The sequence below is a fragment of the Rhea pennata genome, unplaced genomic scaffold (assembly GCF_028389875.1).
Source record: "Rhea pennata isolate bPtePen1 unplaced genomic scaffold, bPtePen1.pri scaffold_33, whole genome shotgun sequence".
Classification (NCBI taxonomy): Eukaryota; Metazoa; Chordata; class Aves; order Rheiformes; family Rheidae; genus Rhea; species Rhea pennata.
The window spans coordinates 2558109-2575989 of NW_026907680.1; the positions used below are offsets into that span (position 1 = coordinate 2558109).

At 51.3% G+C, this 17881-nt stretch overlaps 1 pseudogene; it reads left to right on the forward strand.

Annotated features, from left to right (window-relative positions):
* The first annotated feature begins 13910 nt into the window (after positions 1–13910).
* LOC134154708 (uncharacterized) lies at positions 13911–16558 on the forward strand (annotated as a pseudogene).
* Positions 16559–17881: the final 1323 nt, after the last annotated feature.

A 17881-nucleotide genomic window follows, 5' to 3' on the forward strand; every position in this document is an offset into this window, starting at 1 on the left:
AGAGGCAGCTTCTTCTTTTCTGAGTAGTGGAAACTTTGGCTGCCTTTGTCAGCAGCAAGATTCTTTCCTTGGCAGCATCTCACCGGTGTTTCTCACCTTTGCAGATGCTGGAGATGAGGGACTCAGTCCTCGAAGCCAGCCAGAGGAGTGAGACTGAGGCCCCTTGTGCTCTTCCAAGTATTTTTCCAACGTGAGTACTTTGCCTTGCTTCTTTTCCCCTGACTGACGAAGGCAGCAGCCTCTCAGCACAGGTTTGATAGGGCTGCAGTGCCAGGGCTGGGGGAGGCTGTTCTGAAAGTGCTTTGGGAGCAAGACGTCCCAGCGGCTGCATCCCAGTGGCCTGCACGCATGCTCTGCCTTCATACAGGGTCTGTTGGAGGCCCTAAGCCAAGATTTATGCTGTCTCCCACCACGCAAGAGCTTTATTCTGGACTGCCTTGATGCCTTTCTCTGTCACTGGGTGCCCAGCAGCAATCCATTGCCCATCCCGGAACACAGAGTCCTTGGGGCCACGGGGCAGTGACTAATGTAGTCGGCAGCACAGCGCGTAATGCTGTGCCTGGGAGCCTGTCCTGGCAGATGACCCTGCTGCTCGCCTCCCTGCATGGAGAGAAAATTTCACTGTGGTTGTGTCCAGAGCTCTCCTTCAGGCATGACGTGCAGCCCTGGGTGTTTTGTTAGGGGGTGATCCCCGTTCCTGTGGATGTGACCCCAGTCAGTGGGACCCACGTGCTTCTGCTACAGAACTGCCTTCTGCGGTAGAAGCAGGTGCCCAACTTGTCCGGCTGAAATGGAGACCCTACTCCCCCTGTGCTCATGCCACCTCCCCGCGGTGTGTATTTGCAGTCCACCCCTAGGCACCCCAGAGTGCTCTGCCCAGAAGGCATTGCCAGGCGGGAGGAAGCCATCATCAGAAGGTGGAGCACCTACTGAGTGGCCTGGGAATGAAGTGGACGAGAATGCCAGAGCGGTAAGTGTCACTGCTGGGGGCCCTTCTTTTCCAGCTTGCTTCCTGCAAACTCCTTGTGCTATGGGCGCTGGCTTGCAAGAGCCCTTCCCATGGGTTCACTGAGCCCTGCCCAACATCGCCCAGTCCTGCCTTCAAAGGCGCCGGTGGTGAATGTAGTTGTGGAATGCACACGCTGTTGCACCTTGCTCTCTGTGAACACACTAGCAGAGCCTCTGGGGCCCTCCTGCTGGTGGCACTGGAAGTGCTGGGCCTTTCTGTGATAGAAAGTGAAGAGCTTCTGCTCAGCTCTGTGATAATTCAGATGCTTCTTTCAAGCAGGAAAGGGATGTTCAACCTTTCTGGGCTTCCCTTCAGGGAAAAAGGGTGCTGACAGGAAGGCTTCCGGGAAGGCTCAGAGCAGAGGCTGGGGGAGAACCTTCCCTTCTGGAGAAGCTTCTGAGCTGGCTTCCCCTGCGCTTGCCTCCCTTGATGTCTCCGTTCTGTCCTGGATCAGCCTTTTGGCTCTTCCCTGGACAAAAGCCTGCCAGATCATTTAGCTCTTTGCCCATATTCCCCTGCAGCTGCTCTTTTGTGGAATGGAGGGGCTGCTGTGAGCAAGAGCAAAGGGTCAACGGCTGTTTCTGCAATTCTGAGAGGCAGCTTCTTCTCTGAAGCATGGAAACATGGGCTGCCCTTGCCAGCAGCAAGAGCCTTTCCTTGGAAGCATCTCACCTCTCTTTCTCACCTTTGCAGATGAAAATACACAGGGATTCAATCCTGACAGCCACTAAAGCAGCTCCGATTGTGTCCACTGCACCTCTTCCAAACATGTTCCTAAGGTGAGTACTTTCCCTTCCTTCTTTCCCCTCTCCCTGACAAAGGCAGCAGCCTCTCCGCACAGGTTTGTTAGGGCTGCATTGCCAGGGCTGGGGCAGGCTGCTCTGAAAGTGCTTTGGGAGCAAAAATTCCAAGCGGCTGGGTCCCAGTGACCTGCATGCATGCTCTGCTTACATCTGGGCTCTGTGGGTGGGGAGAGGGTTCTGCAGAGCTCTGTGCTGCCTCCCACTATGCAGGAGCTTAATGCTTGACTGTCTTGATGCCTTTGTCCTTCTTCAACACTGGGTGCCCAGCAACAACCTATTGCCCATCCCTGAACACAGAGTGTTCAGGTCTTATGTAGCTGACAGGACAGCAGGTAATGCTGTGCCTTGGAGCCTGTCCTGGCAGATGACCCTGCTGCTCTCCTCACTGCCTGGAGAGAGTCTCCCTTAGGCTCCTGGAGCTCTCCTTCAGGCATGACGTGCAGCCCCAGGTGTTTTGGTGGGAGGTGGTGCTCTGATGTGGCCGCAGTCAGTGGGAGCCCTGTGCTTCTGCTGCAGAATTGCCTTCTGCTGCAGGAGCAGGTGTGAAGCTGGTGAGGGCCAGGTGGGGACCCTACTCTCCCTGTGCTCATATCACCTCTCCGCGGTGTGTATTTGCAGGCCAGTGCCAGTCACCTTAGAGTGCTTTGCACAGAGTGCAGCAGCAGCGGGCAGGAAGAAGGAACGGAGAGAAGCCCAAGCACTAGCTGCATGTCCTCTGAGCGAGGGCCGTCAGAGGTCTGGCGTGGTAAGTGCTCCTCATTGAGTCAGGCCCTTCATGTGCCAGCCTGCTTTTTGCCCAGGCCTTGTGCTATGGGCGCTGGCTGTACAAGAGCCCTTCCCATGGGCTCTGCTGAACCTTGCAAGACTTGGCCCGGGGCTTGCCTTCACAGGCACCGCTTGTGCTCCAGGTTTGCAATATAGCTCTTGCTGCTGCGCCCTCCTTGAACACACCAGCAGAGGCACCGGGGTCCCGTTTTTGATTGCCTCTGAACTGCAGAGCCTTTCTGCGATAGAAAATTCAGTTTCTGCTCAGTTGAGTGATTATTGAGATGCTGGGTGCAAATGAGAACGGGATGTTCAGTGTGACTGGTCTTTCCTTCAGGGCAGTAGGGTGTTTGCAGGAAGGCGCATGGGAAGGGTCAGAGCAGAGCCTGAGAAATAATTTTCCCTTCTGCGAAAAGAGACCTGCTGTAACCCCCACTGCCCCCTCCTGTCCTCCCTAGCAGGACTGCCCTGCACATTGCCCTTAATCTTAGTCAGCGGCCCTCCCCTGCGCTGCCCTCCCTCAGTCTCTCCCTTAGGCAAGAACTGCTTTCCTGGATCAGCCTCTTGGCTCTTGCCCTTGACAAAAGCCTGCCAGAGCTTTTCCCCATTTGCCTGTATGTCCAGGGAGCAGCTATTGTGTAGAATGGAGGGGTTGCAGTGAGCAAGAGAGAAGGTTGTTTCTGCTGTTCTGAGAAGCAGCTTCTTCTCTGAACAGTGCAAACATTGGCTGCCCTTGTGAGCAGCAAGATCCTCTTCTTGGCAGCATCTCACCTGTGTTTCTCCCCTGTGCAGATGCTGGAGATGAGAGACTCGATCCTTGCAGCCACCAAAGCCCTCGATGTCCAGGCCCGTACTCCCCGCCACCATATGTTTCCAACGTGAGTATATTTGTTGGCTCCCTAGCCTCCAGTTTAGCAAGGGAGCATCTTCTCAGCACGGGTTTGTTAGGGCTGCAGTGCCAGGGCTGGTGGAGGCACTCTGAAAGTGCTTTGGGAGCAAGACTTCCCAGCGACAGCGTCCCTGTGACCTACGGGCATGCTCTGCCTTCATGTGGGCTTTGTGGGGGGCTTTGGCCAACTCTGTGCTGGTTCCCACCACACAAGGGCTTTATTCTGGGCTGCCTTCATGCCTTTCTCCTTCTCTGTTGCTGGGTGCCCAGCAGCAATCCATTGCCCATCCCTGAACACCGAGTCCTTGGGGCCACGGAGCAGTGGCTAATGCAGTTGGCAGGACGCAGGTAATGGTGTGAGTTGGAGGCTGTCCTTGTAGGGGACCCTGCTGCTCTCCTTGCTGCCTGGAGAGAAAGTCTTGCTGTGGGCACCCGGAGCTCTCCAGCGGGCACGTTGTGCAGCTGTGGGTGTTTTGGCGGGAGGTGATTTCCGTGTCTGTGGATGTGATCCCCATCAGTGGAACCCCCGTGCTGCTGCTGCAGAACTGCCTTCTGCTGCAGAGGCAGGTGCCCCCCCTTGGGAGCGCTGCGTGGAGTCCAAACTCCCCAGCTTCCCCGGGCTCATGCCACCTCCCTGGTGCCTATTCGCAGGATGTTTTCCACCACCCCAGAGTGTTTTGCCAAACGGCCGGCACCAGGCGCCTGGGAACAACCGCCACGTGCTAGAGTGCGAGCTGTGTGGGCTGTGAATGAAAGCGCTCCGAAGGCAAGACAGGTAGGTGCTCCTCCCTGAGCTCCTTTGTCTGCAGAAGCATTCTTCTCTGGGACAAGAGCCCTTCCCATGGGCTCTGCTGAGCCCTGGCTGACTTGGCCCAGGGCTTGCCTTCAAAGGCACTGCTTGGGCTCTAGTTTTGCAATATAGCTCTTGCTGCTGCTCCCTCCTTGAACACTCCAGCAGAGCCCCTGGGGCCCTCTCTTTTTTTCTGGCCATGGTAGTGCTGGGGTTTTCAGTGAGAGACCATGGAGAGTTTCTGCTCAGCTGTGTGATTATTGAGATGCTTGGTGTGGATGAGAAGGGGATGTTCAGCGTGGCTGGTCTTCCCTTCAGGGCAATAGGGTGCTGGCAGGAAGGCTCAGGAGAAAGGTCACAAAGCCTGGGACATGTTGCAGTGCCCCTTGCTCTTCTGCCGCTGGGGCTGCGGAGCCCCTGCCTGCAGCAGCCATTGTCTGGTGGGGTGCCCCAGGCCAGGTCAGAGCCAGGGGCCTGATGATTGCCAAGGTCCTGCAGTCCCCGGATGCTGGTGAGAAGCATGTGGAGAGCAGCGGAGTGGACTTGGAAGTGGGGCACATTGCACAGTGTGGAGTTGTCTTGCAGGTGCAGGAGGGTGCTGAGAATCTGGTTGAAGAAAAGCCCAGTATTCAGAAGATTGTCCGATACCAGCTGGGAGAAGACAAGCAAGTGACCCTGAAGGTCTACTTCTCCTGCCTAGAGGAAGAGGAGGAAGGGCTGGACAGTCAAGAGGGGCCTTGCAAGACAGGGCAGGTATGTGGCAGCTCCAGGAGAAGCCTGGCAGAACTGAGGGGCAGTGAGGTAGCAAGGGGTGCCACTTGTAATCCCGGAGCCACTGTGCTGCCTAGAGCGTGCTGTGACTTTTCCTGACATGAGATTTACGTGGCTTAAAGCTTGTCACTAAGTCCCTCCCTGCAGCCCCCAGCAAATGCCCAGCACTGCTGTGGAGCTGAAGGGCTGTGGCTGCAAATGGGAGCGGGGTTGAGGGAGTAGAGGAGGAGATAAGCAGAAGGGCTCTGAGGCCGAGTGAGAGAGACAAGGTGTCAGTGCGGCTGCAGCCCCATTGCCCCATGAGCAAGCCACAGGGCTGGCCTGGGCTCAGCCTTGCCTTCCAGCCAAGGGGCAGCTGTTGAGTGCTGAGAATGGCCTCCAACAGTGGCACCTGCAAGATCTGAGCAGCTGAGCGCAAAGGGATGCTTCCAGCGTTGGTGTGCCCCTTTGCAAAGCTCTCCCTGACTGCTGAAGCCAAGACGACACAGGTACCCGCCAGTCCTGGCACCAGCAGCCTCAGCCACAGGCTGATGAGCTGTGTCCAAACAAGCTCCCATGTCTCATGACGGTGAGGCTGGCAACACCCTCAGAAGCTCCCGCAAACATCCCCGGCCCTCACGAGTCTGCAGTCTTACTGGGCTTTCTGGCAGGGCAGAACACAGCCTGTTCTTTCTGCCTCCTTGTGCAGGGGGAAGAAGAGCCGTGTGCGGAGACACAGGCAGGCAGAAAAAAGAGCAGCAGCAGTGGCAAAGAGCCCAGCAGAGCCAGTTTTAGCAGAAGACGCAGCAGCAGTGGCAGGGGCAGTATCAGCGGCAGTGTCAGCGGGAGACCCAGAGGCAGCGGCAGTGGAAGCCCCACTGCAAAAGAGAACGGCAGCCCCAGTGTCAGTAGCAGGCAGCGTGGCAGTGGCAGTGGGAGCCCCGGTGGCAGACAGAGCGGCAGCCCCAGTGTCAGCGGCAGGGGCAGTGGAAGCCCCAGTGTCAGACCAAGTGGCAGCCCCAGTGCCAGTGCAGGACAGAGTGGCAGTGGCACTGGAAGCCCCACTGTCAGAGACAGCGGCAGCCCCAGTGTCAATGGCAGTGGCACTGGAAGCCCCACTGTCAGACCAAGTGGCAGCGGCAGTGGCAGTGCCGGACACAGCGGCAGCGGAACTGGAAGCCCCAGTGGCAGACGCAGCAGCAGATCCACTGGCGGTGGCAGCGTCACTGGGAGCCCCAGTGGCGGGCACAGCGGCAGCCCAAGTGCCAGCGGCAAACACAGCGGCAGTGACAGTGGGAGCTGCAATGTTGGACACAGCGAGAAACCCGCTCGTAGCAGCAGTGGCAGTGGAAGCTCCAATGCTGGACACAATGGCAGCCCCACTGGCAGTGGCAGTGGCACACGAAGACCCAGTGTCAGACAGAGCATCAACGGCAGTGGGAGCCCCAGGGGCAGCGGCAGTGGCCACAGCAGCAGCCACAACGGCGGCAGCGGTGGCAGCAGCAGCAGCAGCACTGCTTGTGAGCCACGCGAGCACCCAGGAAGTTCTCTGCAGCTGAATTAAACCAACTGCCCCAAGTCGGGTGCCTCTTGGCTGGGTGTGCGGTGAGCTCGTCCATTTGCAGTGTGGGAGCTTTGGGGAGGCCTGAAGAGGAGAGCTGAGGAGTCAGGGCTCAGGGGCTGCTGCCAGGGCAGCTCTCCGCCGCGGTCGTGCTGTGGCTCTTTGGCTGCAGCTGCAGCTGCGGTGGCTGTGGCCTAGGGGTGTGCTGCGTCTTATTGGTGCCGGGGAGAGGCATGGAGAGGGCCCTGCCATGGCCAACGCATGTCCTGGGGCCAGGGGGCCTGTGGGGAGAGGAGGAAAAAGCTGCTGTACGCCTCTGAGGGGAGGAAGTGCTTGAGCCTGGGCCCCCCTTGCTGGGGACCAGTGCTGGCTGCGTGGTGGGAGGGAACTGCCAGCTCTTGTGTGTGTCTTGGGTGCCCTTGAGTGCTGGGCTTTTGCGGGTGTGATGGGAAGAAAGCGGGTGCCCAGGGCCAGAAGGGGAAGTGGCCACCCCGGAGGCTTCGTGCCAGCAGAGTCCATGGCCACCTGGGCTGTAGCACCCCGGAACTAGTGGAGTTGCAGAGCCTGAGGGCAGGTAGGAAGGAGGGCAGCAGAGCCCAGAGGCTGGCCTTGAGGCAAGCAGGCTTCCCCTTCTGCAGAGACCTGCTAGGGGGACGCCAGGGTAGGCAGCTCAGAAGGGCAAAGGAGCTCAGGAAAGCTGGCAGGCCTTTAAGCTGCTGAAGGAGAGCCTCCTCCAAGTGCCACTCTGCTCCACCTTGACACTCCAGCAAGCCCAAGTCAGGGCAAAGCCTACGGCCCCTCACTAGCAATGGCGATTCTGGAGGACCAGGCTTCATCGTTCCATCTGGTACGTGCTCATCTGCAAATGCAGGAGCTTTGCTTGAGCGCCTGCTCAGGGAGACTTCCATCAGCACTTCATGAGCATCGACTCCCCTTCTCTCTGCAGACTGACAAGCCTCGGTAAGGATCTGCACCTCAGACCAGCTTCTAGCTTCTTTGTCCTCCACGCATTTTCCATTACCCCCACAGCAGGAGCTGCGAGAGAAAGCGCCCATCACAGAATCATCGAAGGGTGGAGGTTGGAAGGGGCCTCTGGAGATCATCTCGTCCACCCCCCTGCTCAAGCAGGGTCACCTACAGCACACTGCACAGGATCACACCAGGCAGCCTCTGAATGTCTCCAGAGAAGGAAACACGGAGGTTCTGCTTGCAGACTGCGGCTCACGAAGTACTTGAGGCCAGGGTTCCGAGAGCTGCAGCCCGCAGTGGGAGAAGAGGCCTTTGCTGTCTTTGGGCTCATTCCTCAGCTCTGTGCTTGCGTCCTATTTTCTGCCAGATTTTTCTGCTCTTGCACCTCTCATCCTTGAGGGGACGACAAATGGAACAAGCCTGCCCTTCAAAGGTAGAACTCTGAGAGACAAAAAGAGGTTGCTCTTGCAAACTAAGCAGCAAGCGGAGGGAGCCAGAGCTCCAGTGCTGGGAAACACGAGGCATTAGACTGATCTCATCCGAAGCTGGCGTCCTTTGATGGCTTTGCCATGGATGCCGAGGGAGTGAAGAGGCTTAGGCCAACAGCTTAGCAGAGCAGGAGCAGAGAGCACTGGCTCCAATCACATGGTGTTTCAGCACAGGCTGCCTCAGCAGCAAGTAGGCACAGAACAGCAAAGAATGCAATGATTGCCCCAACAGGGTCTTCTTCCAGCAGCCTGGGGCCTGGGAGCTTCGTCAGCCAGAGGCAGGAGCCACAAAGCCTTTGCCTGCTTGGTCCTTCCAGAAGCGCACCCCCACCTTGGGCTGAAAGCACACCGTCAACCTGTGGCAGGGCCACATGCGGCTCCTTGCTTGGCTTCTCTCTTCCTCTTCAAAGCACTTTTGCTGGCCTTCTTCTCACCTCTGCAGGGCAAGGAGATTCGGCTTTCAGCGACCTCTCTCTTGCCTCTCCTTCCTGACCAAGAGCTGTTAGCTCACAGCCTGCCCCGGTCTATGCAAAGTTCAGATGTGGTCATTTACTCCCCAAGAGGCCTTACTCCTCCTGCAGCAAATACCCTCTGGCACTTTATTGCCCAGCCATTCCCTGTGCATTGATCCTTCTGTAGCTCTTATTTGGGGAGCCTATAACATGGAGAGGAATGAGTGGTTCTGGTTTCGGTTTGTTTGAAAAGATTGATCCCTACCAGAAGCAAGCAAGGCAGAAAGACATCTTGGGCTGGCTTTTTTCTCCAGACCTTGTTTGTCACAGCAGAGAGTCAGCTGCCCGTATGTGAGCATGATTTGGATTGGAAAAGGGTGCGGGAACTCCTCATCACAAAGGCCTTAAGCCATACTGGGGAGCCAAAGTCCTCAGAGAAAGCCCACAATTTTCTCAGCCTGGTCTTCAAGTATGGCCTCAGAAGGCAAGTGGGCCTCTTGGCATGCTGGGCTGCCACCTTCAGCAGGAGCTCTCCTGGAGGGGCTGAGTTCTTGCTTTTCTCTTTACTCATACAATTTCAAGAAGAAAACAAGAACTCCCCGGCAGTGTCCCCGGCCACACTGAGACAACTGTGACTCCTAAGGGCACCATTTGCACAAGCACATGGGAAGAGTCAGCTTGCCTGCTGTCAGAGAAGGAAAGCTCCTCAGATCCATTGGAGATGTGGGCCTTCCACTTGTGTATGCAGTGTGCTTCCCAGGCTCCGACAAAGGAAAGGTATGGGGGGAGGAGGAGGGGAAACTGGTTCCTCTGGAGTCCCTGCTTTGTGACAGGACCTATTTCAAAGCACGGAGCTCATCAGAGAGGTCCTTTTTGCTCCAGGATCTTTTCCTCACCCAGCACTGTGATTTGTTTCTCTACAGCTTTTAACACTTGCTGGCGTGTCCACAAACCTATTGCCTAACACTAGCATTTTTGAATGTCATCCCATGCTGACTGGCAGCAATGTCATTTATTGGCTCCTGAGACTTTATCTGATTGTGATCGATGCAGGAAGACAGTGAGGGTCTTCTTGGTTGGTTTACATAGTCCTGTAGAGGAGCTTCCCTGGAAAAAAGGATGTTTTGACAGGGCAAGTGGTACCTGTGTCTGTGTTTGTGTATGCATATACATCTCCATCGAGAAGGCTCAGCAGAAAGCGGCTAAAAGATTTGTCCTCCATAAAACTGCCTTTCTGAGCTGTGAAGGAAGATGGGATGCTTGGAGACAGAGAGACCTGCAGGGGTCCAAGTTGGCCAGTGGTGTAAGTAGATATGGTCGGTGGGTTTTCTGAAAAAGTTTGGTGCATATCACAGAATTACAGAGTGGGTAAGGTTGGAAGGGACCTCAGGGGATCATCTAGTCCAACCTCCCTGCTCAGGCAGGGTCACCTAGACCATGTTAGACAGGGTTGCATCCGGGCAGGGTTTGAATCTCCCCAGAAAAGGAGACTCCACAATGTCTCTGGGAAACCTCTCCCAGTGCTCGGTCACTCTCACAGGAAAGAAATTCCTCCTCATATTGAGGCGGAGCTTCTGCTGGTTCAGTTTGTGCCCGTTGCCTCTTGTCCTGTTGCGTGGCACTAGTGAAAAGAGTTCGGCCCCATCCCTTTGATGGGGATATCCAGTGGAATTTCCTTCACTCTCTTTCAAGAGCCCGTTGAGTGATAATCAAACACAAAAAATCAAATGTCTTCCTCTGTGTGGGCCCCTTTCATTTTGATTTCCTCTGAGGGCTTTACATCTCTCTACATTTTTGCACTGTCCAATCCCATGTACTATTTATTTCCACAAACACTTTGGGCTATGTGTTCTGGAATACTAACACTGGATTTTTTTTCCCCCTCTCCCAGGTGCAGGTGAAGCTGGAAGTACATGTGTTGGCCTCCACACATCTACTGAAGGATCTTCAGCAAATGCCACTTTCCAGGGTAATACAGAGGCATTGTGATATTCTGAGCAGAAAGGATGTGACTGGAACAAAACACTATGCAAAGCTGGTGAAAAATATTTGCTTTACCCAGCACGGTAATGGTTTCCCACTAAATGGTCTGGCTGTGAGAAATCCTTGCCGCAGGCTGAACCTAAACTCCAAGGGGTTTCAAAAACTGCCAGGCACACTGCACTTCCCTCTAACAAGCCTGCAGGGATATGGAGCTTGTCTGGCACCGTAAAGTCCATGTCCCTTCTTGTGCGAGTAACCAACTGGCTAACCTTTCTTCTGCAGCTTGGTGGAGCTGCCTAAGTATTTTGTATGGAAGCACATGTGTGGTCTTGCTCCAGTCAGGCGCTGCCTTTTAGCCACAGCAGTCCCTCTGCTCCCTTCCATTCTCTTCCTGCTACAGACATGTAGCGTTTTCAGCGTTCTCTTAGCACTGAGCACATTGCTCTTGGATCTGTTATGTGTCCCCTACTTCAGTCCTCCTGCAGTGGAAAACCCTGTAGTGCAGCCCAGCATGGCCACTGGCAGGCACAAGGCTTTGATGCTGAGTGTGAGGGCACTTGTGCCTTGCACCCGGGAGCCTCGCAGCAGGAAAATGGTGTCAGTGCTGACAGGGAGGTGATTCCAGCCCCACCCACCTGGAAGCCAGGAGGAGGAACCTTGCTGCTGCTTCTGCTAGTGAGCTCACTTGGGCCTCAAGACCTGAGAGGCCACCAGTGGCCACAAGGCTGCTGTTAGTGCCTAGGAGGGCACAACCAGCCCGAGGAAGCAGCAGGGGTGTTGGTGTTAGAGAAATACTGTGGGAAAAACCTTGCAAATAGTTAACAAGACTCAAGGACACGGGGGAGAGAAAAACAGTACTGCAAAGGATAACCAGCTCCGGCTAAATGACCTTCATGAAACCACAGCGCTGTAAAGATTGCGAGGAGTAGGTAAGACAAAAAGATCAGAATAACCCAGAAGTGACCTTAGGTTCATTAAGGCTTATTAACATATTGAACTTCACACCCCTAAATGAATAATGAGATGGAAATGACATGATAATGATGTTACCGCCTCTTCTTCGCTTCCTATGCTAATTAACAAGAATGTGAAAGCGCAAGCGCAGAGCGATTACCTGAGGTAATGAAACTGTAACCAACAGGAAAACTTGCATGAAGTACTCTTTGAAAAGCGTGTATAAACAAAGAACGAGAAGGGGAGAAAGTGTGCTAGCTTTGTGGATTTACCAGCTAGCCCCCATCTCTGCGCAGAAATGAAATCAACAAACACCTCGACCCTGTGTGTCTATTGGTTGCTTGCACACCGGGTAACAGCACCCAGATTTTGGGACAACAGTTTGGCGACCCAGGTGGGACTTGCCAGAAGGCCTTGCCCGGATCATCTTGCAATTCCCGACAGCGGACTGGATCGGATCAAGCTCCAGGATGCACTGACCTGTTGATGGGAGAGTCCTCCGACCTCCCTCCGTAGTCGGGGCGACAAGAGCCGCAAAGGTGCAACGCTGACCAGAGGTATTTGTGCCAGGGTGAAAGGGGGGTGAATCTTTGGATTGGTGAGTATAAACTTTACCTACTTCCACGGAAGATTATGTTGGATTATGTCACACATAGACACTCGGCAAAGGTTGCCTTAAATTGGCCAGAGGGGTCAGAGCTGAGTGCGCACAAAGGTACGGGAAAAAAGGTATTTCTAGGTAATAAGGTTGGTATTTCTAGGTAATTAACATGGGATCAAGCCAATCCATGATTCCTCCCTGTAGCCCTTTGGGTTGTATTTTGAAACACTGGAATATTTTTGGAGGAGATAGGATGACAAAAAAAAAAAGAATGAAAAGATGTTGTAATCAATGGTGGCCAATATATAAGCTGGAATGTGATGAGAAATGGCCAAAAAATGAACTATAACACTATATTACAGTTACTGCTGTTTTGTTGCTGGAAGGGGAAGTGGGATGAAATACCCTATGTGGAGGCTTTTGTGTCACTATATAGGGAAGCAGAAATGCAGAGGGATTGTGAACTTATAAGTAAGGAGGAATCTGTAATGGTTGCAGTAGGAAAGAAGGAAGAGAGCGGGTATTGTGCTAACAGACAAATTCTGAATGGAGAGGAGCAGGAGGATGTACAACTACTGACAGTGCCCCCCTCTTGTGGAAACGATTCCACCGCAGTTGAAGCATCGGCCCCCCCGCTAGAAAGCCAAGAGTCCAGCCCTATTTCTGGCCGAACTAGGAGACGGAAACAACCTGTTCTACAGGCTCCTTTGAGACAAGCGGTGGGACCAGAAGGGCTGCCAGTATTTGTACATGTTCCTTTTACCTTGGATTTACTAAACTGGAAGCAGTCTATTGGATCATATAGGGAAAATCCTGAGAAGCTGCATCAGCTTTTGGAGACTATTATGATAACTCATAATCCGAACTGGGGAGATGTGCAGGCGCTGTTGAATGCTTTCCTGACGGGAGAAGAAAGGAGGCTGGTAATTGCTAAGGCAAAAGAAGAGGGTGAGAGAAGGGACAGAAAGGGGGATCCTGAGGTCTATTTACGCACCAGAAAGGATCCAGAGTGGGATCCAAATAGGAGCAAGGGTAGGGAGCTATTGAGGCAGTATCAACAGCTAATCTTATACGGGTTTCGGTACAGAGTTCCGAAACCAAAGAACGCATCAAAACTGTATGAAGTAAAGCAAGGGCCTGAAGAAAATCCCTCTGCCTTTTATGAAAGATTATGCGAAAGAGCCAGAAAATGGACAGACCTGGATCCAAATGAGGAAGCGAATCAAAGGCTGTTTAATATGCTCTTTATTGGCCAGTCAGCTCAGGATATTAGAAAGAAGCTGCAGAAGGTAGATGGAGCTGGGGGAATGTCTATTCCACAGCTGATAGAAATAGCGTATAAGGTATATAATAATCGAGATGAAAAGAGAACAAGAGAAACACAAAATCGAATGAAACTGCAGGCTTCTCTCCTGGCAGCTGTCCAGAGGAATGAATCCCAAGGCAGGGGCAGGGGAAGCAGGAGAGGTAACAGAGGAGGAAGAGGTGGAAGGGGAGGGAGGCCAGGAGGAGGCCTCCCTAGACCCGCTTTGGGTCCAAATCAATGTGCAATTTGTAAGCAGGAAGGGCACTGGAAAGATGAATGTCCAAAGCAAAGAAGGATAACAAAGCTACAGAGCCCAGCAAACACCGACCTAATTATGTTAGAGGAGTCAGATATGGAATGAAGGGGACCAGGGGAGAAAATCAGAATTTCCTCAGCTGATCCCCTGGTTCCAGTAAAGCTGGGGAATGAAACTATAGATTTTTTTATTAGATAGTGGAGCCACTCATTCAGTGATAACTAGTTGTAAAGGACCCTTAAGTAAGGGTCCACCATTGTTGGGGCTACGGGAAGGAAAGCTTTGAGGCCATTTTTTGCAACCAATGGAGTGCACGATTGGAGGTACTAAATTGACTCATGAATTTCTCTCTATGCCAGAGTGTCCCCTCCCTTTATTAGGATGGGATTTACTATGCAAACTGAATGCGCAGGTGACCTTTTCTGAGAGTTCCGTGCAGCTCCACAGCCCTCCAGAATCGGCATGGAGAGCACAGATCTGCCTTTTGATGGGATCGGCTCCAGACGATAACAGTGCAAGTATCCCTTCAAGTGTATTGGATGCGGTGATTCCCTTGGTTTGGGCCTCAACAAAGCCAGGCAAAGCAAAAAACGCGACTCTGGTCAAAATAGAGCTGCAACCAGGAGCGAAGCCAGTTAGGGTGCATCAGTACCCTGTTAAGCTAGAAGCACGTAGAGGATTGGAACCCCTAATTAATGCCTTCTTGCAATATGGCTTGCTTAGAGAGTGTCAGTCTGAATTCAATACACCAATCCTGCCGGTAAGGAAACCGCACTCCCAAGAATATCAACTGGTCCAGGACCTGAGGGCAGTGAACCAAATAACAAAAGATATCCATCCAAGTGTGCCAAACCTATATACTCTTTTAGCCTCAGTGCCTGAGACTAACAATTGTTTTACAGTGCTAGATTTAAAGATGCTTTTTTCTGTATTCCTATAGAGGAACAAAGCCAGACAATTTTCGCCTTTGAATGGGAAAGTCCCACTACAAGGAAGAAGGAGCAGTTATGCTGGACGGTTCTTCCTCAAGGATTCAAGGACAGCCCTATCCTGTTTGGTGAGATCTTGGCCAAAGAACTAGCCCAATGGCAGGAAGGTAACAAAAATGTCACTCTTTTACAGTATGTGGATGATATTTTGAGTGGAGTGGATTCAGAGCAAATATGTTTAGAGGCGACAGTGAGTCTGTTCAATTGTTTGGGACTTGCCGGGTATCGTGTTTCAAAGAAAAAGGCTCAGATTGCGAAGAAGGAAGTCCAATATCTTGGATTTAAAATATCAAAAGGAGAACGTGCACTAGGAGCGGAAAAAAAAGAGGCTATATGCCGAATTGCAGGACCCCGCACAAAAAGACAGCTGAGAAGATTCTTGGGAATGGCAGAATTTTGCCGTATATGGATCTCTAATTTTGTGCTGATAACTAAACCTTTATATGCAGCCCTAAAGGGTCCGGGAGAATGGTTAGAGCGGACCCCAGAATGCCGTGCTAGTTTCGATGAAATAAAAAAGAAATTGACGGAAGCTCCAGCACTGGGACTCCCAGATATGGCTAAACCCTTTCAATTGTATGTGCATGAGCGGCAGCAGGTGGCCTCGGGAGTAATGACCCAAATGCTTGGGAGCCGGAAAAGACCGGTGGCATATCTTTCTAAACAATTAGACAAAGTAAGTAAAGGATGGCCGGCCTGCCTCCGGGCTATAGCAGCCACCGTCTTTATTAATACAAGAGGCCCGCACATTGACTCTGGGTAGCAGCTTTGTACAGAATGGAGAGAGAAAGGCTGGATATGCAGTAGTGACTCAATGGAAAGAAGTAGAAGCTAAACCATTGCCACAAAACACCTCAGCACAAGAGGCTGAAATCATTGCCCTTATACGAGCCCTTGAAATCGGAAAGAGCCAAAGAGTAAATATAGATACTGACTCAAAGTATGCTTTTGGGGTAGTTCACACTCATGGAGCGATTTGGAAAGAACGAGGGCTCTTAAATTCTCAAGGAAGTAATATCAAGTATGGACAAGAGATATTAAGATTGTTCAAAGCAACAGTGGAACCCAAAGAAGTAGCTATAATGCATTGCAAAGCCCACCAGAAGGGAAATAGTGAAGTGGCACAAGGAAACAGGAGAGCAGATATGGCAGCCAAAAAGGCAGCACTAGCAGGACAGGTGATTGGGGCTTTATTACCCAGTAGAAAAATGCAAATGAGACCTCCTGAATATTCAGACAATCAATTGGCAGAAAGGCTAAAATGTACAAAAAATGCTGAAGGGTGGTGGGTCACTCCAAATGGACAAGCTTTAACTACAGCCAAAATGATGGAAGTGCTCCTCAAGAGACTGCATGAAGAAACTCACATGGGAGCAGATGCTATGATAAGCAGCGTAAAAAAGATATGCCGTGGGATCAAAGATGCTATCAAATGCTGACCTTATTGTAAGGAGATGCCCCACCTGTTGTGCAACTAACCCCAAAATTCAGAAGAAACCACCTATGGGAGAACTAAGAAGAGGGTTAACCCCAGGGGAACACTGGCAGATCGATTTCTCTGAATTGCCTAAATGCGGTTGGTTTAAATATTTATTTGTTTTGGTAGATACATTTTCTGGTTGGCCAGAAGCCTTCCCATGCTCCACCAATAGTGCAAAAGAGGTAATTAAAATTTTACTAAAAGAGAATTCCTCGATTTGGGATTCCTGAAGGCATATCCTGAAATAATGGACTTCATTTTATTTCAGAGGTGGTTCAAGGAACATCCAGATTTTTACAGATGAAATGGGAATTACACACTCCATGCAGACCCCAGTCTAGCGGTAAGGTAGAAAGAATGAACCAAACACTTAAAAGACGTATTTCAAAACTGTGTCAGGAAACCCATCTTAAATGGGTAGATGTATTACCAATGGCCTTGATGAGAATAAGAATAACCCCAAGAATAAAAAAGGGAGTAAGCCCTTTTGAAACACTTTACGGGAAACCTTACCCAATTAATGAAATAGGGGGATGAAGTGATCAAAGGCATGTAAGAGGGGAAGAAATGTTGAGGGAGTATTTATTGTCTTTGTCTCGGGTACTAACATCTTTACATAGGTACTTTAATCAACGTACCCCCCCTTCCATTGGATTCCCCTGTGCATGACTTCAAGCCTGGGCATCTAGTTTATATTCGGACATGGAAAGAAGAACCACTAAGAGAAAAGTGGAAAGGACCTTACCTGGTGCTTCTGACAACTGGTACTGCAGTAAAGGTGGAGGGAATAAGTTCCTGGACCCACTATTCCCGAATAAAGAAGGCACCTTTGAATGACTCGTGGACTGCCACACCCACAAGATAGGTCCCAAGATAATACAGAAGTTACAAAAGTGATGAATTGCACTTGGAAAATTGAACTCTTTTACATGGAAATAGAGTGCTCTTAAGTGTTATTAGGTGTTATTTTGCATTCTGATAGTATTGTTAATTATAGATAGAGCTGATTTACAAGAATATTGATTTGTTTAATTTAATTTGTTTGCTATAGAGTTAAGATGGAAAATGAGGACATTGTTAACTTTGTTATGCACGCTCATTGGTACAACTAACCTGATTTTGTAGCTTATACGGACCTTCAGAAAAAGTGACTCAGATTACCGCTTGCTTCCCTGTTCCCCAAATCTCCCGGATTACCCATGCCATGGGAAATACTTAGAATTAATTTAACATCCATGTAAGAATAATTGAAGTTGTTTAAATGAGACTTGCTAGATAAGTGATATTAACAAGTCTCGAAGGGGGGAATTGTTAGAGAAATACTGTGAGAAAAAAAACTTGCAAATAGTTAACACGACTCAAGGACAAGGGAGAGAGAAAAACAGTACTGCAAAGGATAACCAGCTCCGGCTAAATAACCTTGATGAAACCACAGCGCTGTGAAGATTGTGAGGGGAAGGTAAGACAAAAACAGCAGAATAACCCAGAAGTGACCTTAGGTTCATTAAGGCTTATTAACATATTAAACTTCACACTCCTAAATGAATAATGAGATGGAAATGACATGATAATGATGTTACCGCCTCTTCTTCGCTTCCTGTGCTAATTAACAAGAATGTGAAAGCGCAAGCGCAGAGCGATTACCTGAGGTAATGAAACTGTAACCAATAGAAAGATTTGTATAAAATACTCCCTGGAAAGCGTGTGTAAATCAAGAATGAGAGGGGGAGGAGGTGTGTTAGCTTTGTGGATCTACCACCTAGCCCCCATCTCTACACAGAAATGAAATGAACAAATATCTCGACCCTGTGTGTCTATTGGTTGCTTGCACACCGG